Source organism: Euprymna scolopes, chromosome 46, assembly GCF_053919585.1.
Source record: "Euprymna scolopes isolate OS-2025 chromosome 46, ASM5391958v1, whole genome shotgun sequence".
NCBI lineage: Eukaryota > Metazoa > Mollusca > Cephalopoda > Sepiida > Sepiolidae > Euprymna > Euprymna scolopes.
Window position 1 is genome coordinate 2,639,691 of NC_136527.1, and position 15,644 is coordinate 2,655,334.

At 36.0% G+C, this 15,644-nt stretch overlaps 66 non-coding genes across 66 annotated transcripts; all 66 read left to right on the forward strand.

Annotated features, from left to right (window-relative positions):
* Positions 1 to 432: 432 nt before the first annotated feature.
* On the forward strand, positions 433 to 505 carry Trnav-uac (transfer RNA valine (anticodon UAC)). Its single transcript has one exon. It is a non-coding gene; the product is annotated as a tRNA-Val (tRNA).
* Positions 506 to 633: 128 nt separating this feature from the next.
* On the forward strand, positions 634 to 706 carry Trnav-uac (transfer RNA valine (anticodon UAC)). Its single transcript has one exon. It is a non-coding gene; the product is annotated as a tRNA-Val (tRNA).
* Positions 707 to 834: 128 nt separating this feature from the next.
* Trnav-uac (transfer RNA valine (anticodon UAC)) lies at positions 835 to 907 on the forward strand. The gene has a single exon. It is a non-coding gene; the product is annotated as a tRNA-Val (tRNA).
* Positions 908 to 1,035: 128 nt separating this feature from the next.
* On the forward strand, positions 1,036 to 1,108 carry Trnav-uac (transfer RNA valine (anticodon UAC)). Its single transcript has one exon. It is a non-coding gene; the product is annotated as a tRNA-Val (tRNA).
* A 128-nt stretch (positions 1,109 to 1,236) lies between these two features.
* Positions 1,237 to 1,309, forward strand: Trnav-uac (transfer RNA valine (anticodon UAC)). The gene has a single exon. It is a non-coding gene; the product is annotated as a tRNA-Val (tRNA).
* Positions 1,310 to 1,638: 329 nt separating this feature from the next.
* Positions 1,639 to 1,711, forward strand: Trnav-uac (transfer RNA valine (anticodon UAC)). The gene has a single exon. It is a non-coding gene; the product is annotated as a tRNA-Val (tRNA).
* Positions 1,712 to 1,839: 128 nt separating this feature from the next.
* Positions 1,840 to 1,912, forward strand: Trnav-uac (transfer RNA valine (anticodon UAC)). Its single transcript has one exon. It is a non-coding gene; the product is annotated as a tRNA-Val (tRNA).
* A 329-nt stretch (positions 1,913 to 2,241) lies between these two features.
* Positions 2,242 to 2,314, forward strand: Trnav-uac (transfer RNA valine (anticodon UAC)). Its single transcript has one exon. It is a non-coding gene; the product is annotated as a tRNA-Val (tRNA).
* A 128-nt stretch (positions 2,315 to 2,442) lies between these two features.
* Trnav-uac (transfer RNA valine (anticodon UAC)) lies at positions 2,443 to 2,515 on the forward strand. The gene has a single exon. It is a non-coding gene; the product is annotated as a tRNA-Val (tRNA).
* Positions 2,516 to 2,643: 128 nt separating this feature from the next.
* Positions 2,644 to 2,716, forward strand: Trnav-uac (transfer RNA valine (anticodon UAC)). Its single transcript has one exon. It is a non-coding gene; the product is annotated as a tRNA-Val (tRNA).
* A 128-nt stretch (positions 2,717 to 2,844) lies between these two features.
* Positions 2,845 to 2,917, forward strand: Trnav-uac (transfer RNA valine (anticodon UAC)). Its single transcript has one exon. It is a non-coding gene; the product is annotated as a tRNA-Val (tRNA).
* Positions 2,918 to 3,045: 128 nt separating this feature from the next.
* Positions 3,046 to 3,118, forward strand: Trnav-uac (transfer RNA valine (anticodon UAC)). The gene has a single exon. It is a non-coding gene; the product is annotated as a tRNA-Val (tRNA).
* Positions 3,119 to 3,247: 129 nt separating this feature from the next.
* Trnav-uac (transfer RNA valine (anticodon UAC)) lies at positions 3,248 to 3,319 on the forward strand. The gene has a single exon. It is a non-coding gene; the product is annotated as a tRNA-Val (tRNA).
* Positions 3,320 to 3,447: 128 nt separating this feature from the next.
* Positions 3,448 to 3,520, forward strand: Trnav-uac (transfer RNA valine (anticodon UAC)). Its single transcript has one exon. It is a non-coding gene; the product is annotated as a tRNA-Val (tRNA).
* Positions 3,521 to 3,648: 128 nt separating this feature from the next.
* Trnav-uac (transfer RNA valine (anticodon UAC)) lies at positions 3,649 to 3,721 on the forward strand. Its single transcript has one exon. It is a non-coding gene; the product is annotated as a tRNA-Val (tRNA).
* A 128-nt stretch (positions 3,722 to 3,849) lies between these two features.
* Positions 3,850 to 3,922, forward strand: Trnav-uac (transfer RNA valine (anticodon UAC)). Its single transcript has one exon. It is a non-coding gene; the product is annotated as a tRNA-Val (tRNA).
* A 128-nt stretch (positions 3,923 to 4,050) lies between these two features.
* On the forward strand, positions 4,051 to 4,123 carry Trnav-uac (transfer RNA valine (anticodon UAC)). Its single transcript has one exon. It is a non-coding gene; the product is annotated as a tRNA-Val (tRNA).
* Positions 4,124 to 4,251: 128 nt separating this feature from the next.
* Trnav-uac (transfer RNA valine (anticodon UAC)) lies at positions 4,252 to 4,324 on the forward strand. Its single transcript has one exon. It is a non-coding gene; the product is annotated as a tRNA-Val (tRNA).
* A 128-nt stretch (positions 4,325 to 4,452) lies between these two features.
* On the forward strand, positions 4,453 to 4,525 carry Trnav-uac (transfer RNA valine (anticodon UAC)). Its single transcript has one exon. It is a non-coding gene; the product is annotated as a tRNA-Val (tRNA).
* Positions 4,526 to 4,653: 128 nt separating this feature from the next.
* Positions 4,654 to 4,726, forward strand: Trnav-uac (transfer RNA valine (anticodon UAC)). Its single transcript has one exon. It is a non-coding gene; the product is annotated as a tRNA-Val (tRNA).
* A 128-nt stretch (positions 4,727 to 4,854) lies between these two features.
* Trnav-uac (transfer RNA valine (anticodon UAC)) lies at positions 4,855 to 4,927 on the forward strand. Its single transcript has one exon. It is a non-coding gene; the product is annotated as a tRNA-Val (tRNA).
* Positions 4,928 to 5,055: 128 nt separating this feature from the next.
* Trnav-uac (transfer RNA valine (anticodon UAC)) lies at positions 5,056 to 5,128 on the forward strand. Its single transcript has one exon. It is a non-coding gene; the product is annotated as a tRNA-Val (tRNA).
* Positions 5,129 to 5,256: 128 nt separating this feature from the next.
* On the forward strand, positions 5,257 to 5,329 carry Trnav-uac (transfer RNA valine (anticodon UAC)). Its single transcript has one exon. It is a non-coding gene; the product is annotated as a tRNA-Val (tRNA).
* A 128-nt stretch (positions 5,330 to 5,457) lies between these two features.
* On the forward strand, positions 5,458 to 5,530 carry Trnav-uac (transfer RNA valine (anticodon UAC)). The gene has a single exon. It is a non-coding gene; the product is annotated as a tRNA-Val (tRNA).
* A 128-nt stretch (positions 5,531 to 5,658) lies between these two features.
* Positions 5,659 to 5,731, forward strand: Trnav-uac (transfer RNA valine (anticodon UAC)). The gene has a single exon. It is a non-coding gene; the product is annotated as a tRNA-Val (tRNA).
* Positions 5,732 to 5,858: 127 nt separating this feature from the next.
* On the forward strand, positions 5,859 to 5,931 carry Trnav-aac (transfer RNA valine (anticodon AAC)). Its single transcript has one exon. It is a non-coding gene; the product is annotated as a tRNA-Val (tRNA).
* A 128-nt stretch (positions 5,932 to 6,059) lies between these two features.
* Trnav-uac (transfer RNA valine (anticodon UAC)) lies at positions 6,060 to 6,132 on the forward strand. The gene has a single exon. It is a non-coding gene; the product is annotated as a tRNA-Val (tRNA).
* A 128-nt stretch (positions 6,133 to 6,260) lies between these two features.
* Trnav-uac (transfer RNA valine (anticodon UAC)) lies at positions 6,261 to 6,333 on the forward strand. Its single transcript has one exon. It is a non-coding gene; the product is annotated as a tRNA-Val (tRNA).
* Positions 6,334 to 6,461: 128 nt separating this feature from the next.
* Trnav-uac (transfer RNA valine (anticodon UAC)) lies at positions 6,462 to 6,534 on the forward strand. Its single transcript has one exon. It is a non-coding gene; the product is annotated as a tRNA-Val (tRNA).
* Positions 6,535 to 6,662: 128 nt separating this feature from the next.
* Positions 6,663 to 6,735, forward strand: Trnav-uac (transfer RNA valine (anticodon UAC)). The gene has a single exon. It is a non-coding gene; the product is annotated as a tRNA-Val (tRNA).
* A 128-nt stretch (positions 6,736 to 6,863) lies between these two features.
* Positions 6,864 to 6,936, forward strand: Trnav-uac (transfer RNA valine (anticodon UAC)). Its single transcript has one exon. It is a non-coding gene; the product is annotated as a tRNA-Val (tRNA).
* Positions 6,937 to 7,064: 128 nt separating this feature from the next.
* Positions 7,065 to 7,137, forward strand: Trnav-uac (transfer RNA valine (anticodon UAC)). The gene has a single exon. It is a non-coding gene; the product is annotated as a tRNA-Val (tRNA).
* Positions 7,138 to 7,265: 128 nt separating this feature from the next.
* Trnav-uac (transfer RNA valine (anticodon UAC)) lies at positions 7,266 to 7,338 on the forward strand. The gene has a single exon. It is a non-coding gene; the product is annotated as a tRNA-Val (tRNA).
* A 127-nt stretch (positions 7,339 to 7,465) lies between these two features.
* On the forward strand, positions 7,466 to 7,538 carry Trnav-aac (transfer RNA valine (anticodon AAC)). Its single transcript has one exon. It is a non-coding gene; the product is annotated as a tRNA-Val (tRNA).
* Positions 7,539 to 7,666: 128 nt separating this feature from the next.
* Trnav-uac (transfer RNA valine (anticodon UAC)) lies at positions 7,667 to 7,739 on the forward strand. The gene has a single exon. It is a non-coding gene; the product is annotated as a tRNA-Val (tRNA).
* A 329-nt stretch (positions 7,740 to 8,068) lies between these two features.
* On the forward strand, positions 8,069 to 8,141 carry Trnav-uac (transfer RNA valine (anticodon UAC)). Its single transcript has one exon. It is a non-coding gene; the product is annotated as a tRNA-Val (tRNA).
* Positions 8,142 to 8,269: 128 nt separating this feature from the next.
* Positions 8,270 to 8,342, forward strand: Trnav-uac (transfer RNA valine (anticodon UAC)). The gene has a single exon. It is a non-coding gene; the product is annotated as a tRNA-Val (tRNA).
* A 128-nt stretch (positions 8,343 to 8,470) lies between these two features.
* On the forward strand, positions 8,471 to 8,543 carry Trnav-uac (transfer RNA valine (anticodon UAC)). The gene has a single exon. It is a non-coding gene; the product is annotated as a tRNA-Val (tRNA).
* A 128-nt stretch (positions 8,544 to 8,671) lies between these two features.
* Trnav-uac (transfer RNA valine (anticodon UAC)) lies at positions 8,672 to 8,744 on the forward strand. The gene has a single exon. It is a non-coding gene; the product is annotated as a tRNA-Val (tRNA).
* A 128-nt stretch (positions 8,745 to 8,872) lies between these two features.
* On the forward strand, positions 8,873 to 8,945 carry Trnav-uac (transfer RNA valine (anticodon UAC)). Its single transcript has one exon. It is a non-coding gene; the product is annotated as a tRNA-Val (tRNA).
* Positions 8,946 to 9,073: 128 nt separating this feature from the next.
* On the forward strand, positions 9,074 to 9,146 carry Trnav-uac (transfer RNA valine (anticodon UAC)). Its single transcript has one exon. It is a non-coding gene; the product is annotated as a tRNA-Val (tRNA).
* Positions 9,147 to 9,274: 128 nt separating this feature from the next.
* On the forward strand, positions 9,275 to 9,347 carry Trnav-uac (transfer RNA valine (anticodon UAC)). Its single transcript has one exon. It is a non-coding gene; the product is annotated as a tRNA-Val (tRNA).
* A 128-nt stretch (positions 9,348 to 9,475) lies between these two features.
* Trnav-uac (transfer RNA valine (anticodon UAC)) lies at positions 9,476 to 9,548 on the forward strand. Its single transcript has one exon. It is a non-coding gene; the product is annotated as a tRNA-Val (tRNA).
* Positions 9,549 to 9,676: 128 nt separating this feature from the next.
* On the forward strand, positions 9,677 to 9,749 carry Trnav-uac (transfer RNA valine (anticodon UAC)). Its single transcript has one exon. It is a non-coding gene; the product is annotated as a tRNA-Val (tRNA).
* Positions 9,750 to 9,877: 128 nt separating this feature from the next.
* On the forward strand, positions 9,878 to 9,950 carry Trnav-uac (transfer RNA valine (anticodon UAC)). The gene has a single exon. It is a non-coding gene; the product is annotated as a tRNA-Val (tRNA).
* Positions 9,951 to 10,078: 128 nt separating this feature from the next.
* Trnav-uac (transfer RNA valine (anticodon UAC)) lies at positions 10,079 to 10,151 on the forward strand. The gene has a single exon. It is a non-coding gene; the product is annotated as a tRNA-Val (tRNA).
* Positions 10,152 to 10,279: 128 nt separating this feature from the next.
* Positions 10,280 to 10,352, forward strand: Trnav-uac (transfer RNA valine (anticodon UAC)). The gene has a single exon. It is a non-coding gene; the product is annotated as a tRNA-Val (tRNA).
* A 128-nt stretch (positions 10,353 to 10,480) lies between these two features.
* On the forward strand, positions 10,481 to 10,553 carry Trnav-uac (transfer RNA valine (anticodon UAC)). The gene has a single exon. It is a non-coding gene; the product is annotated as a tRNA-Val (tRNA).
* Positions 10,554 to 10,681: 128 nt separating this feature from the next.
* On the forward strand, positions 10,682 to 10,754 carry Trnav-uac (transfer RNA valine (anticodon UAC)). The gene has a single exon. It is a non-coding gene; the product is annotated as a tRNA-Val (tRNA).
* A 128-nt stretch (positions 10,755 to 10,882) lies between these two features.
* Trnav-uac (transfer RNA valine (anticodon UAC)) lies at positions 10,883 to 10,955 on the forward strand. Its single transcript has one exon. It is a non-coding gene; the product is annotated as a tRNA-Val (tRNA).
* Positions 10,956 to 11,083: 128 nt separating this feature from the next.
* On the forward strand, positions 11,084 to 11,156 carry Trnav-uac (transfer RNA valine (anticodon UAC)). Its single transcript has one exon. It is a non-coding gene; the product is annotated as a tRNA-Val (tRNA).
* A 329-nt stretch (positions 11,157 to 11,485) lies between these two features.
* Trnav-uac (transfer RNA valine (anticodon UAC)) lies at positions 11,486 to 11,558 on the forward strand. Its single transcript has one exon. It is a non-coding gene; the product is annotated as a tRNA-Val (tRNA).
* A 329-nt stretch (positions 11,559 to 11,887) lies between these two features.
* Positions 11,888 to 11,960, forward strand: Trnav-uac (transfer RNA valine (anticodon UAC)). Its single transcript has one exon. It is a non-coding gene; the product is annotated as a tRNA-Val (tRNA).
* Positions 11,961 to 12,088: 128 nt separating this feature from the next.
* On the forward strand, positions 12,089 to 12,161 carry Trnav-uac (transfer RNA valine (anticodon UAC)). The gene has a single exon. It is a non-coding gene; the product is annotated as a tRNA-Val (tRNA).
* Positions 12,162 to 12,289: 128 nt separating this feature from the next.
* On the forward strand, positions 12,290 to 12,362 carry Trnav-uac (transfer RNA valine (anticodon UAC)). The gene has a single exon. It is a non-coding gene; the product is annotated as a tRNA-Val (tRNA).
* A 329-nt stretch (positions 12,363 to 12,691) lies between these two features.
* Positions 12,692 to 12,764, forward strand: Trnav-uac (transfer RNA valine (anticodon UAC)). The gene has a single exon. It is a non-coding gene; the product is annotated as a tRNA-Val (tRNA).
* Positions 12,765 to 12,892: 128 nt separating this feature from the next.
* Trnav-uac (transfer RNA valine (anticodon UAC)) lies at positions 12,893 to 12,965 on the forward strand. The gene has a single exon. It is a non-coding gene; the product is annotated as a tRNA-Val (tRNA).
* Positions 12,966 to 13,094: 129 nt separating this feature from the next.
* Trnav-uac (transfer RNA valine (anticodon UAC)) lies at positions 13,095 to 13,167 on the forward strand. The gene has a single exon. It is a non-coding gene; the product is annotated as a tRNA-Val (tRNA).
* Positions 13,168 to 13,295: 128 nt separating this feature from the next.
* On the forward strand, positions 13,296 to 13,368 carry Trnav-uac (transfer RNA valine (anticodon UAC)). The gene has a single exon. It is a non-coding gene; the product is annotated as a tRNA-Val (tRNA).
* A 329-nt stretch (positions 13,369 to 13,697) lies between these two features.
* Trnav-uac (transfer RNA valine (anticodon UAC)) lies at positions 13,698 to 13,770 on the forward strand. The gene has a single exon. It is a non-coding gene; the product is annotated as a tRNA-Val (tRNA).
* Positions 13,771 to 13,898: 128 nt separating this feature from the next.
* Trnav-uac (transfer RNA valine (anticodon UAC)) lies at positions 13,899 to 13,971 on the forward strand. The gene has a single exon. It is a non-coding gene; the product is annotated as a tRNA-Val (tRNA).
* A 329-nt stretch (positions 13,972 to 14,300) lies between these two features.
* Trnav-uac (transfer RNA valine (anticodon UAC)) lies at positions 14,301 to 14,373 on the forward strand. Its single transcript has one exon. It is a non-coding gene; the product is annotated as a tRNA-Val (tRNA).
* Positions 14,374 to 14,500: 127 nt separating this feature from the next.
* Positions 14,501 to 14,573, forward strand: Trnav-uac (transfer RNA valine (anticodon UAC)). Its single transcript has one exon. It is a non-coding gene; the product is annotated as a tRNA-Val (tRNA).
* A 329-nt stretch (positions 14,574 to 14,902) lies between these two features.
* Positions 14,903 to 14,975, forward strand: Trnav-uac (transfer RNA valine (anticodon UAC)). Its single transcript has one exon. It is a non-coding gene; the product is annotated as a tRNA-Val (tRNA).
* A 128-nt stretch (positions 14,976 to 15,103) lies between these two features.
* Positions 15,104 to 15,176, forward strand: Trnav-uac (transfer RNA valine (anticodon UAC)). The gene has a single exon. It is a non-coding gene; the product is annotated as a tRNA-Val (tRNA).
* Positions 15,177 to 15,505: 329 nt separating this feature from the next.
* On the forward strand, positions 15,506 to 15,578 carry Trnav-uac (transfer RNA valine (anticodon UAC)). Its single transcript has one exon. It is a non-coding gene; the product is annotated as a tRNA-Val (tRNA).
* Positions 15,579 to 15,644: the final 66 nt, after the last annotated feature.

The following is a 15,644-nucleotide window of genomic DNA, read 5'->3' on the forward strand; positions in this document are numbered from 1 at the left end:
TTTTAGATAAAACTCTCTATACCTTGGTAACGGTTCTGTGGTGTAGTGGTTATCAAATCTCCTTTACACGCAGGAAGTCGCGAGTTCGAACCTCGCCAGAACCTATGCTATTATCTCTATCTAAACTGTTACATTGAAAAAATACCCAAATTTCTTTGGAAATCATTACCTTTCCATTGTTTTGGATACAAATTAATCAACTTTTAGATAAAACTCTCTATACCTTGGTAACGGTTCTGTGGTGTAGTGGTTATCACATCTGCTTTACACGCGGAAAGTCGCGAGTTCGAACCTACCCGGAACCTATGCTTTTATCTTTATCTAAACTGTTACATTGAAAAATGCCAAAATTTATTTGGAAATCATTACCTTTCCTTTGTTTTTGATACAAATTCATCAAGTTTTAGATAAAACTCTCTACACCATGGTAGCGGTTCTGTGGTGTAGTGGTTATCACATCTGCTTTACACGCAGAAAGTCGCGAGTTCGAACCTCGCCGGAACCTATGCTTTTATCTTTATCTAAACTGTTACATTGAAAAAATGCCAAAATTTCTTTGGAAATCATTACCTTTCCATTGTTTTGGATACAAATTAATCAACTTTTAGATAAAACTCTCTACACCTTGGTAACGGTTCTGTGGTGTAGTGGTTATCACATCTGCTTTACACGCAGAAAGTCGCGAGTTCGCACCTCGCCGGAACCTATGCTTTTATCTTTATCTAAACTGTTACATTGAAAAAATACCCAAATTTCTTTGGAAATCATTACCTTTCCATTGTTTTGGATACAAATTAATCAACTTTTAGATAAAACTCTCTATACCTTGGTAACGGTTCTGTGGTGTAGTGGTTATCACATCTGCTTTACGCGCAGAAAGTCGCGAGTTCGAACCTCGCCGGAACCTATGCTTTCCTCTTTATCTAAACTGTTACATTGAAACAATACAAAAATTTCTTTGGAAATCATTACCTTTCCATTGTTTTGGATACAAATTTATCAACTTTTATATAAAACTCTCTATACCTTGGTAACGGTTCTGTGGTGTAGTGGTTATCACATCTGCTTTACACGCAGAAAGTCGCGAGTTCGAACCTCGCCGGAACCTATGCTTTTATCTTTATCTAAACTGTTACATTGAAAAAATACCCAAATTTCTTTGGAAATCATTACCTTTCCATTGTTTTGGATACAAATTAATCAACTTTTAGATAAAACTCTCTACACCTTGGTAACGGTTCTGTGGTGTAGTGGTTATCACATCTGCTTTACACGCAGGAAGTCGCGAGTTCGCACCTCGCCGGAACCTATGCTTTTATACTTATCTAAACTGTTACATTGAAAAAATACCCAAATTTCTTTGGAAATCATTACATTTCCATCGTTTTGGATACAAATTAATCAACTTTTAGATAAAACGCTCTATACCTTGGTAACGGTTCTGTGGTGTAGTGGTTATCACATCTGCTTTACACGCAGAAAGTCGTTAGATCGAACCTCGCCGGAACCTATGCTTTTATCTTTATCTAAACTGTTACATTGAAAAAATACCCAAATTTCTTTGGAAATCATTACCTTTCCATTGTTTTGGATACAAATTAATCAACTTTTAGATAAAACTCTCTATACCTTGGTAACGGTTCTGTGGTGTAGTGGTTATCACATCTGCTTTACACGCAGAAAGTCGCGAGTTCGAACCTCGCCGGAACCTCTGCTTTTATCTTTATCTAAACTGTTACATTGAAAAAATACCCAAATTTCTTTGGAAATCATTAGCTTTCCTTTGTTTTTGATACAAATACATCAACTTTTAGATAAAACTCTCTACACCTTGGTAGCGGTTCTGTGGTGTAGTGGTTATCACATCTGCTTTACACGCAGAAAGTCGCGAGATCGAACCTCGCCGGAACCTATGCTTTTATCTTTATCTAAACTGTTACATTGAAAAAATACCCAAATTTCTTTGGAAATCATTACCTTTCCATTGTTTTGGATACAAATTAATCAACTTTTAGATAAAACTCTCTACACCTTGGTAACGGTTCTGTGGAGTAGTGGTTATCACATCTGCTTTACACGGAGAAAGTCGCGAGTTCGAACCTCTCCGGAAACTATGCTTTTATCTTTATATTAACTGTTTCATTGAAAAAATACCCAAATTTCTTTGGAAATCATTACCTTTCCATTGTTTTGGATACAAATTCATCAACTTTTAGATAAAACTCTCTATACCTTGGTAACGGTTCTGTGGTGTAGTGGTTATCACATCTGCTTTACACGCAGAAAGTCGCGAGTTCGAACCTCGCCGGAAACTATGCTTTTATCTTTATCTAAACTGTTACATTGAAAAAATACCCAAATTTCTTTGGAAATCATTACCTTTCCATTGTTTTGGATACAAATTCATCAACTTTTAGATAAAACTCTCTATACCTTGGTAACGGTTCTGTGGTGTAGTGGTTATCACATCTGCTTTACACGCAGAAAGTCGCGAGTTCGAACCTCGCCGGAACCTATGCTTTTATCTTTATCTAAACTGTTACATTGAAAAAATACCCAAATGTCTTTGGAAATCAGTACCGTTCCATTGTTTTGGATACAAATTCATCAACTTTTATATAAAACTCTCCATACCTTGGTAACGGTTCTGTGGTGTAGTGGTTATCACATCTGCTTTACACGCAGAAAGTCGCGAGTTCGAACCTCGCCGGAACCTATGCTTTTATCTTTATCTAAACTGTTACATTGAAAAAATACCCAAATTTCTTTGGAAATCATTACCTTTCCATTGTTTTGGATACAAATTAATCAACTTTTATATAAAACTCTCTATACCTTGGTAACGGTTCTGTGGTGTAGTGGTTATGACATCTGCTTTACGCGCAGAAAGTCGCGAGTTCGAACCTCGCCGGAACCTATGCTTTCCTCTTTATCTAAACTGTTACATTGAAAAAATACCAAAATTTCTTTGGAAATCATTACCTTTCCATTGTTTTGGATACAAATTAATCAACTTTTATATAAAACTCTTTATACCTTGGTAACGGTTCTGTGGTGTAGTGGTTATCACATCTGCTTTACACGCAGAAAGTCGCGAGTTCGAACCTCGCCGGAACCTATGCTTTTATCTTTATCTAAACTGTTACATTGAAAAAATACCCAAATTTCTTTGGAAATCATTACCTTTCCTTTGTTTTGGATACTAATTCATCAACTTTAAGATAAAACTCTCTACACCTTGGTAACGGGTCTGTGGTGTAGTGGTTATCACATCTGCTTTACACGCAGAAAGTCGCGAGTTCGAACCTCGCCGGAAACTATGCTTTTATCTTTATCTAAACTGTTACATTGAAAAAATACCCAAATTTCTTTGGAAATCATTACCTTTCCATTGTTTTGGATACAAATTAATCAACTTTTAGATAAAACTCTCTATACCTTGGTAGCGGTTCTGTGGTGTAGTTGTTATCACATCTGCTTTACACGCAGAAAGTCGCGAGTTCGAACCTCGCCGGAACCTATGCTTTTATCTTTATCTAAACTGTTACATTGAAAAAATACCCAAATTTCTTTGGAAACCATTACCTTTCCATTGTTTTGGATACAAATTAATCAACTTTTAGATAAAACTCTCTATACCTTGGTAACGGTTCTGTGGTGTAGTGGTTATCACATCTGCTTTACACGCAGAAAGTCGCGAGTTCGAACCTCGCCGGAACCTATGCTTTTATCTTTATCTAAACTGTTACATTGAAAAAATACCCAAATTTCTTTGGAAATCATTACCGTTCCATTGTTTTGGATACAAATTCATCAACTTTTAGATAAAACTCTCTATACCTTGGTAACGGTTCTGTGGTGTAGTGGTTATCACATCTGCTTTACACGCAGAAAGTCGCGAGTTCGAACCTCGCCGGAACCTATGCTTTTATCTTTATCTAAGCTGTTACATTGAAAAAATACCCAAATTTCTTTGGAAATCATTACCTTTCCATTGTTTTGGATACAAATTAATCAACTTTTAGATAAAACTCTCTATACCTTGGTAGCGGTTCTGTGGTGTAGTGGTTATCACATCTGCTTTACACGCAGAAAGTCGTGAGTTCGAACCTTGCCGGAACCTATGCTTTTATCTTTATCTAAACTGTTACATTGAAAAAATACCCAAATTTCTTTGGAAATCATTACCTTTCCATTGTTTTGGATACAAATTAATCAACTTTTAGATAAAACTCTCTATACCTTGGTAACGGTTCTGTGGTGTAGTGGTTATCACATCTGCTTTACACGCAGAAAGTCGCGAGTTCGAACCTCGCCGGAACCTATGCTTTTATCTTTATCTAAACTGTTACATTGAAAAAATACCCAAATTTCTTGGGAAATTATTACCTTTCCATTGTTTTAAATACAAATTAATCAACTTTTAGATAAAACTCTCTATACCTTGGTAACGGTTCTGTGGTGTAGTGGTTATCACATCTGCTTTACACGCAGAAAGTCGCGAGTTCGAACCTCGCCGGAACCTATGCTTTTATCTTTATCTAAACTGTTACATTGAAAAAATACCCAAATTTCTTTGGAAATCATTACCTTTCCATTGTTTTGGATACAAATTAATCAAGTTTTAGATAAAACTCTCTATACCTTAGTAACGGTTCTGTGGAGTAGTGGTTATCACATCTGCTTTACACGCAGAAAGTCGCGAGTTCGAACCTCGCCGGAACCTATGCTTTTATCTTTATCTAAACTGTTACATTAAAAAAATACCCAAATTTCTTGGGAAATTATTACCTTTCCATTGTTTTGGATACAAATTAATCAAGTTTTAGATAAAACTCTCTATACCTTGGTAACGGTTCTGTGGTGTAGTGGTTATCACATCTGCTTTACACGCAGAAAGTCGCGAGTTCGAACCTCGCCGGAACCTATGCTTTTATCTTTATCTAAACTGTTACATTGAAAAAATACCAAAATTTCTTTGGAAATCATTACCTTTTCATTGTTTTGGATACACATTAATCAACTTTTAGATAAAACTCTCTACACCTTGGTAACGGTTCTGTGGTGTAGTGGTTATCACATCTGCTTTACACGCAGAAAGTCGCGAGTTCGAACCTCGCCGGAACCTATGCTTTTATCTTTATCTAAACTGTTACATTGAAAAAATACCCAAATTTCTTTGGAAATCAGTACCGTTCCATTGTTTTGGATACAAATTCATCAACTTTTAGATAAAACTCTCCATACCTTGGTAACGGTTCTTTGGTGTAGTGGTTATCACATCTGCTTTACACGCAGAAAGTCGCGAGTTCGAACCTCGCCGGAACCTATGCTTTTATCTTTATCTAAACTGTTACATTGAAAAAATACCCAAATTTCTTTGGAAATCATTACCTTTCCATTGTTTTGGATACAAATTAATCAACTTTTATATAAAACTCTCTATACCTTGGTAACGGTTCTGTGGTGTAGTGGTTATCATATCTGCTTTACGCGCAGAAAGTCGCGAGTTCGAACCTCGCCGGAACCTATGCTTTCCTCTTTATCTAAACTGTTACATTGAAAAAATACCAAAATTTCTTTGGAAATCATTACCTTTCCATTGTTTTGGATACAAATTAATCAACTTTTATATAAAACTCCTTATACCTTGGTAACGGTTCTGTGGTGTAGTGGTTATCACATCTGCTTTACACGCAGAAAGTCGCGAGTTCGAACCTCGCCGGAACCTATGCTTTTATCTTTATCTAAACTGTTACATTGAAAAAATATAAAATTTCTTTGGAAATCATTACCTTTCCATTGTTTTGGATACAAATTAATCAACTTTTAGATAAAACTCTCTATACCTTGGTAACGGTTCTGTGGTGTAGTGGTTATCACATCTGCTGAACACGCAGAAAGTCGCGAGTTCGAACCTCGCCGGAACCTATGCTTTTATCTTTATCTAAACCGTTACATTGAAAAAATACCCAAATTTCTTTGGAAATCATTACCTTTCCTTTGTTTTGGATACTAATTCATCAACTTTAAGATAAAACTCTCTACACCTTGGTAACGGTTCTGTGGTGTAGTGGTTATCACATCTGCTTTACACGCAGAAAGTCGCGAGTTCGAACCTCGCCGGAACCTATGCTTTTATCTTTATCTAAACTGTTACATTGAAAAAATACCCAAATTTCTTTGGAAATCATTACCTTTCCATTGTTTTGGATACAAATTAATCAAGTTTTAGATAAAACTCTCTATACCTTGGTAACGGTTCTGTGGAGTAGTGGTTATCACATCTGCTTTACACGCAGAAAGTCGCGAGTTCGAACCTCGCCGGAACCTATGCTTTTATCTTTATCTAAACTGTTACATTGAAAAAATACCCAAATTTCTTGGGAAATTATTACCTTTCCATTGTTTTGGATACAAATTAATCAACTTTTAGATAAAACTCTCTATACCTTGGTAACGGTTCTGTGGTGTAGTGGTTATCACATCTGCTTTACACGCAGAAAGTCGCGAGTTCGAACCTCGCCGGAACCTATGCTTTTATCTTTATCTAAACTGTTACATTGAAAAAATACCAAAATTTCTTTGGAAATCATTACCTTTTCATTGTTTTGGATACACATTAATCAACTTTTAGATAAAACTCTCTATACCTTGGTAACGGTTCTGTGGTGTAGTGGTTATCACATCTGCTTTACACGCAGAAAGTCGCGAGTTCGAACCTCGCCGGAACCTATGCTTTTATCTTTATCTAAACTGTTACATTGAAAAAATACCCAAATTTCTTTGGAAATCAGTACCGTTCCATTGTTTTGGATACAAATTCATCAACTTTTAGATAAAACTCTCCATACCTTGGTAACGGTTCTTTGGTGTAGTGGTTATCACATCTGCTTTACACGCAGAAAGTCGCGAGTTCGAACCTCGCCGGAACCTATGCTTTTATCTTTATCTAAACTGTTACATTGAAAAAATACCCAAATTTCTTTGGAAATCATTACCTTTCCATTGTTTTGGATACAAATTAATCAACTTTTATATAAAACTCTCTATACCTCGGTAACGGTTCTGTGGTGTAGTGGTTATCACATCTGCTTTACGCGCAGAAAGTCGCAAGTTCGAACCTCGCCGGAACCTATGCTTTCCTCTTTATCTAAACTGTTACATTGAAAAAATACCAAAATTTCTTTGGAAATCATTACCTTTCCATTGTTTTGGATACAAATTAATCAACTTTTATATAAAACTCCTTATACCTTGGTAACGGTTCTGTGGTGTAGTGGTTATCACATCTGCTTTACACGCAGAAAGTCGCGAGTTCGAACCTCGCCGGAACCTATGCTTTTATCTTTATCTAAACTGTTACATTGAAAAAATATAAAATTTCTTTGGACATCATTACCTTTCCATTGTTTTGGATACAAATTAATCAACTTTTAGATAAAACTCTCTATACCTTGGTAACGGTTCTGTGGTGTAGTGGTTATCACATCTGCTGAACACGCAGAAAGTCGCGAGTTCGAACCTCGCCGGAACCTATGCTTTTATCTTTATCTAAACCGTTACATTGAAAAAATACCCAAATTTCTTTGGAAATCATTAACTTTCCTTTGTTTTGGATACTAATTCATCAACTTTAAGATAAAACTCTCTACACCTTGGTAACGGTTCTGTGGTGTAGTGGTTATCACATCTGCTTTACACGCAGAAAGTCGCGAGATCGAACCTCGCCGGAACCTATGCTTTTATCTTTATCTAAACTGTTACATTGAAAAAATACCCAAATTTCTTTGGAAATCATTACCTTTCCATTGTTTTGGATCCAAATTAATCAACTTTTAGATAAAACTCTCTTTACCTTGGTAACGGTTCTGTGGTGTAGTGGTTATCAAATCTGCTTTACACGCAGAACGTTGCGAGTTCGAACTGCGCCGGAACCTATGCTTTTATCTTTATCTAAACTGTTACATTGAAAAAATACCCAAATTTCTTTGGAAATCATTACCTTTCCATTGTTTTGGATACAAATTCATCAACTTTTAGATAAAACTCTCTATACCTTTGTAACGGTTCTGTGGTGTAGTGGTTATCACATCTGCTTTACACGCAGAAAATCGCGAGTTCGAACCTCGCCGGAAACTATGCTTTTATCTTTATCTAAACTGTTACATTGAAAAAATACCCAAATTTCTTTGGAAATCATTACCTTTCCATTGTTTTGGATACAAATTAATCAACTTTTAGATAAAACTCTCTATACCTTGGTAGCGGTTCTGTGGTGTAGTTGTTATCACATCTGCTTTACACGCAGAAAGTCGCGAGTTCGAACCTCGCCGGAACCTATGCTTTTATCTTTATCTAAACTGTTACATTGAAAAAATACCCAAATTTCTTTGGAAATCATTACCTTTCCATTGTTTTGGATACAAATTAATCAACTTTTAGATAAAACTCTCTATACCTTGGTAACGGTTCTGTGGTGTAGTGGTTATCACATCTGCTTTACACGCAGAAAGTCGCGAGTTCGAACCTCGCCGGAACCTATGCTTTTATCTTTATCTAAACTGTTACATTGAAAAAATACCCAAATTTCTTTGGAAATCATTACCGTTCCATTGTTTTGGATACAAATTCATCAACTTTTAGATAAAACTCTCTATACCTTGGTAACGGTTCTGTGGTGTAGTGGTTATCACATCTGCTTTACACGCAGAAAGTCGCGAGTTCGAACCTCGCCGGAACCTATGCTTTTATCTTTATCTAAGCTGTTACATTGAAAAAATACCCAAATTTCTTTGGAAATCATTACCTTTCCATTGTTTTGGATACAAATTAATCAACTTTTAGATAAAACTCTCTATACCTTGGTAGCGGTTCTGTGGTGTAGTGGTTATCACATCTGCTTTACACGCAGAAAGTCGTGAGTTCGAACCTCGCCGGAACCTATGCTTTTATCTTTATCTAAACTGTTACATTGAAAAAATACCCAAATTTCTTTGGAAATCATTACCTTTCCATTGTTTTGGATACAAATTAATCAACTTTTAGATAAAACTCTCTATACCTTGGTAACGGTTCTGTGGTGTAGTGGTTATCACATCTGCTTTACACGCAGAAATTCGCGAGTTCGAACCTCGCCGGAACCTATGCTTTTATCTTTATCTAAACTGTTACATTGAAAAAATACCCAAATTTCTTGGGAAATTATTACCTTTCCATTGTTTTGGATACAAATTAATCAACTTTTAGATAAAACTCTCTATACCTTGGTAACGGTTCTGTGGTGTAGTGGTTATCACATCTGCTTTACACGCAGAAAGTCGCGAGTTCGAACCTCTCCGGAACCTATGCTTTTATCTTTATCTAAACTGTTACATTGAAAAAATACCCAAATTTCTTTGGAAATCATTACCTTTCCATTGTTTTGGATACAAATTAATCAACTTTTAGATAAAACTCTCTATACCTTGGTAACGGTTCTGTGGTGTAGTGGTTATCACATCTGCTTTACACGCAGAAAGTCGCGAGTTCGAACCTCGCCGGAACCTATGCTTTTATCTTTATCTAAACTGTTACATTGAAAAAATACCCAAATTTCTTTGGAAATCATTACCTTTCCATTGTTTTGGATACAAATTAATCAACTTTTAGATAAAACTCTCTATACCTTGGTAACGGTTCTGTGGTGTAGTGGTTATCACATCTGCTTTACACGCAGAAAGTCGCGAGTTCGAACCTCGCCGGAACCTATGCTTTTATCTTTATCTAAACTGTTACATTGAAAAAATACCCAAATTTCTTTGGAAATCATTACCGTTCTATTGTTTTGGATACAAATTCATCAACTTTTAGATAAAACTCTCTATACCTTGGTAACGGTTCTGTGGTGTAGTGGTTATCACATCTGCTTTACACGCAGAAAGTCGCGAGTTCGAACCTCGCCGGAACCTATGCTTTTATCTTTATCTAAACTGTTACATTGAAAAAATACCCAAATTTCTTTGGAAATCATTACCTTTCCATTGTTTTGGATACAAATTAATCAACTTTTAGATAAAACTCTCTATACCTTGGTAACGGTTCTGTGGTGTAGTGGTTATCACATCTGCTTTACACGCAGAAAGTCGCGAGTTCGAACCTCGCCGGAACCTATGCTTTTATCTTTATCTAAGCTGTTACATTGAAAAAATACCCAAATTTCTTTGGAAATCATTACCTTTCCATTGTTTTGGATACAAATTCATCAACTTTTAGATAAAACTCTCTATACCTTGGTAACGGTTCTGTGGTGTAGTGGTTATCACATCTGCTTTACACGCAGAAAGTCGCGAGTTCGAACCTCGCCGGAACCTATGCTTTTATCTTTATCTAAACTGTTACATTGAAAAAATACCCAAATTTCTTTGGAAATCATTACCTTTCCATTGTTTTGGATAAAAATTCATCAACTTTTAGATAAAACTCTCTATACCTTGGTAACGGTTCTGTGGTGTAGTGGTTATCACATCTGCTTTACACGCAGAAAGTCGCGAGTTCGAACCTCGCCGGAACCTATGCTTTTATCTTTATCTAAACTGTTACATTGGAAAAATACCCAAATTTCTTTGGAAATCATTACCTTTCCATTGTTTTGGATACAAATTAATCAACTTTTAGATAAAACTCTCTATTCCTTGGTAACGGTTCTGTGGTGTAGTGGTTATCACATCTGCTTTACACGCAGAAAGTCGCGAGTTCGAACCTCGCCGGAACCTATGCTTTTATCTTTATCTAAACTGTTACATTGAAAAAATACCCAAATTTCTTTGGAAATCATTACCTTTCCATTGTTTTGGATACAAATTAATCAACTTTTAGATAAAACTCTCTATACCTTGGTAACGGTTCTGTGGTGTAGTGGTTATCACATCTGCTTTACACGCAGAAAGTCGCGAGTTCGAACCTCGCCGGAACCTATGCTTTTATCTTTATCTAAGCTGTTACATTGAAAAAATACCCAAATTTCTTTGGAAATCATTACCTTTCCATTGTTTTGGATACAAATTCATCAACTTTTAGATAAAACTCTCTATACCTTGGTAACGGTTCTGTGGTGTAGTGGTTATCACATCTGCTTTACACGCAGAAAGTCGCGAGTTCGAACCTCGCCGGAACCTATGCTTTTATCTTTATCTAAACTGTTACATTGAAAAAATACCCAAATTTCTTTGGAAATCATTACCTTTCCATTGTTTTGGATACAAATTAATCAACTTTTAGATAAAACTCTCTATACCTTGGTAACGGTTCTGTGGTGTAGTGGTTATCACATCTGCTGTACACGCAGAAAGTCGCGAGTTCGAACCTCGCCGGAAACTATGCTTTTATCTTTATCTAAACTGTTACATTGAAAAAATACCCAAATTTCTTTGGAAATCATTACCTTTCCATTGTTTTGGATACAAATTAATCAACTTTTAGATAAAACTCTCTATACCTTGGTAACGGTTCTGTGGTGTAGTTGTTATCACATCTGCTTTACACGCAGAAAGTCGCGAGTTCGAACCTCGCCGGAACCTATGCTTTTATCTTTATCTAAACTGTTACATTGAAAAAATACCCAAATTTCTTTGGAAATCATTACCTTTTCATTGTTTTGGGTACAAATTAATCAACTTTTAGATAAAACTCTCTATACCTTGGTAACGGTTCTGTGGTGTAGTTGTTATTACATCTGCTTTACACGCAGACAGTCGCGAGTTCGAACCTCGCCGGGACCTATGCTTTTATCTTTATCTTAACTGTTACATTGAAAAAATACCCAAATTTCTTTGGAAATCATTACCTTTCCATTGTTTTGGATACAAATTAATCAAATTTTAGATAAAACTCTCTATACCTTGGTAACGGTTCTGTGGTGTAGTGGTTATTACATCTGCTTTACACGCAGAAAGTCGCGAGTTCGAACCTTGCCGGAACCTATGCTTTTATCTTTATCTAAACTGTTACATTGAAAAAATACCCAAATTTCTTTGGAAATCATTACCTTTCCATTGTTTTGGATACAAATTAATCAACTTTTAGATAAAACTCTCTACACCTTGGTAACGGTCCTGTGGTGTAGTGGTTATCACATCTGCTTTACACGCAGAAAGTCGCGAGTTCGAACCTCGCCGGAACCTATGCTTTTATCTTTATCTAAACTGTTACATTGAAAAAATACCCAAATTTCTTTGGAAATCATTACCTTTCCATTGTTTTGGATACAAATTAATCAACTTTTAGATAAAACTCTCTATACCTTGGTAACGGTTCTGTGGTGTAGTTGTTATCACATCTGCTTTACACGCAGAAAGTCGCGAGTTCGAACCTCGCCGGAACCTATGCTTTTATCTTTATCTAAACTGTTACATTGAAAAAATACCCAAATTTCTTTGGAAATCATTACCTTTCCATTGTTTTGGGTACAAATTAATCAACTTTTAGATAAAACTCTCTATACCTTGGTAACGGTTCTGTGGTGTAGTTGTTATTACATCTGCTTTACACGCAGACAGTCGCGAGTTCGAACCTCGCCGGAACCGATGCTTTTATCTTTATCTTAACTGTTACATTGAAAAAATACTCAAATTTCTTTGGAAATCATTACCTTTCCATTGTTCTGGATACAAATTAATCAACTTTTAGATAAAACTCTCTATACCTTGGTAACGGTTCTGTGGTGTAGTGGTTATCACATCTGCTTTACACGCAGAAAGTCGCGAGATCGAACCTCGCCGGAACCTATGCTTTTATCTTTATCGTAACTGTTACATTGAAAAAATACCCAAATTTCTTTGGAAATCATTACCTTTCCATTGTTTTGGATACAAATTAATCAACTTTTAGATAAAACTCTCTATCCCTTGGTAACGGTTATGTGGTGTAGTGGTTATCACATCTGCTTTACACGCAGAAAGTCGCGAGTTCGAACCTCGCCGGAACCTCTGCTTTTATCTTTATCTAAACTGTTACATTGAAAAAATATCCCAAATTTCTTTGGAAATCATTACCTTTCCATTGTTTTGGATACAAATTAATCAACTTTTAGATAAAACTCTCTATACCTTGGTAACGGTTCTGTGGTGTAGTGGTTATCACATCTGCTTTACACGCAGAAAGTCGCGAGTTCGAACCTCGCCGGAACCTATGCTTTTATCTTTATCTAAACTGTTACATTGAAAAAATACCCAAATTTCTTTGGAAATCATTACCGTTCCATTGTTTTGGATACACATTCATCAACTTTTAGATGAAACTCTCTATACCTTGGTAACGGTTCTGTGGTGTAGTGGTTATTACATCTGCTTTACACGCAGAAAGTCGCGAGTTCGAACCTCGCCGGAACCTATGATTTTATCTTTATCTAAACTGTTACATTGAAAAAATACCCAAATTTCTTTGGAAATCATTACCATTCCATTGTTTTGGATACAAATTAATCAACTTTTAGATAAAACTCTCTTTACCTTGGTAACGGTTCTGTGGTGTAGTGGTTATCACATCTGCTTTACACGCAGAAAGTCGCGAGATCGAACCTACCCGGAACCTATGCTTTTATCTTTATCTAAACTGTTACATTGAAAAAATACCCAAATTTCTTTGGAAATCATTACCTTTCCATTGTTTTGGATACAAATGAATCAACTTTTAGATAAAACTCTCTATACCTTGGTAACGGTTCTGTGGTGTAGTGGTTATCACATCTGCTTTACACGCAGAAAGTCGCGAGATCGAACCTCGCCGGAACCTATGCTTTTATCTTTATCTAAACTGTTACATTGAAAAAATACCCAAATTTCTTTGGAAATCATTACCTTTCCATTGTTTTGGATACAAATTAATCAACTTTTAGATAAAACTCTCTATACCTTGGTAACGGTTCTGTGGTGTAGTGGTTATCACATCTGCTTTACACGCAGAAAGTCGCGAGATCGAACCTCGCCGGAACCTATGCTTTTGTCTTTATCTAAACTGTTACATTGAAAAAATACCAAAATTTCTTTGGAAATCATTACCTTTCCATTGTTTTGGATACAAATTAATCAACTTTTAGATAAAACTCTCTATACCTTGGTAACGGTTCTGTGGAGTAGTCGTTATCACATCTGCTTTACACGCAGAAAGTCGCGAGATCGAACCTCGCCGGAACCTATGCTTTTATCTTTATCTAAACTGTTACATTGAAAAAATACCCAAATTTATTTGGAAATCATTACCTTTCCATTGTTTTGGATACAAATTAATCAACTTTTAGATAAAACTCTCTATACCATGGTAACGGTTCTGTGGTGTAGTGGTTATCACATCTTCTTTACACGCAGAAAGTCGCGAGTTCGAACCTCGCCGGAACCTATGCTTTTATCTTTATCTAAACTGTTACATTGAAAAAATACCCAAATTTCTTTGGAAATCATTACCTTTCCATTGTTTTGGATACAAATTAATCAACTTTTAGATAAAACTCTCTATACCTAGTAACGGTTCTGTGGTGTAGTGGTTATCACATCTGCTTTACACGCAGAAAGTCGCGAGTTCGAACCTCGCCGGAACCTATGCTTTTATCTTTATCTAAACTGTTACATTGAAAAAATACCCAAATTTCTTTGGAAATCATTACGTTTCCATTGTTTTGGATCCAAATTAATCAACTTTTAGATAAAACTCTCTATACCTTGGTAACGGTTCTGTGGTGTAGTGGTTATCAAATCTGCTTTACACGCAGAAAGTCGCGAGTTCGAACCGCGCCGGAACCTATGCTTTTATCTTTATCTAAACTGTTACATTGAAAAAATACCAAAATTTCTTTGGAAATCATTACCTGTCCATTGTTTTGGATACAAATTCATCAACTTTTAGATAAAACTCTCTATACCTTTGTAACGGTTCTGTGGTGTAGTGGTTATCACATCTGCTTTACACGCAGAAAGTCGCGGGTTCGAACCTCGCCGGAAACTATGCTTTTATCTTTATCGAAACTGTTACATTGAAAAAATACCCAAATTTCTTTGGAAATCATTACCTTTCCATTGTTTTGGATACAAATTAATCAACTTTTAGATAAAACTCTCTATACCTTGGTAGCGGTTCTGTGGTGTAGTGGTTATCACATCTGCTTTACACGCAGAAAGTCCTGAGTTCGAACCTCGCCGGATCCTATGCTTTTATCTTTATCTAAACTGTTACATTGAAAAAATACCCAAATTTCTTTGGAAATCATTACCTTTCCATTGTTTTTGATACAAATTAATCAACTTTTAGATAAAACTCTCTATACCTTGGTAACGGTTCTGTGGTGTAGTGGTTATCGCATCTGCTTTACACGCAGAAAGTCGCGAGTTCGAACATCGCCGTAACCTATGCTTTTATCTTTATCTAAACTGTTACATTGAAAAAATACCCAAATTTCTTTGGAAATTATTACCTTTCCATTGTTTTGGATACAAATTAATCAACTTTTAGATAAAACTCTCTACACCTTGGTAACGGTTCTGTGGTGTAGTGGTTATCACATCTGCTTTACACGCAGAAAGTCGCGAGTTCGAACCTCGCCGGAACCTATGCTTTTATCTTTATCTAAACTGTTACATTGAAAAAATACCCAAATTTCTTTGGAAATCATTACC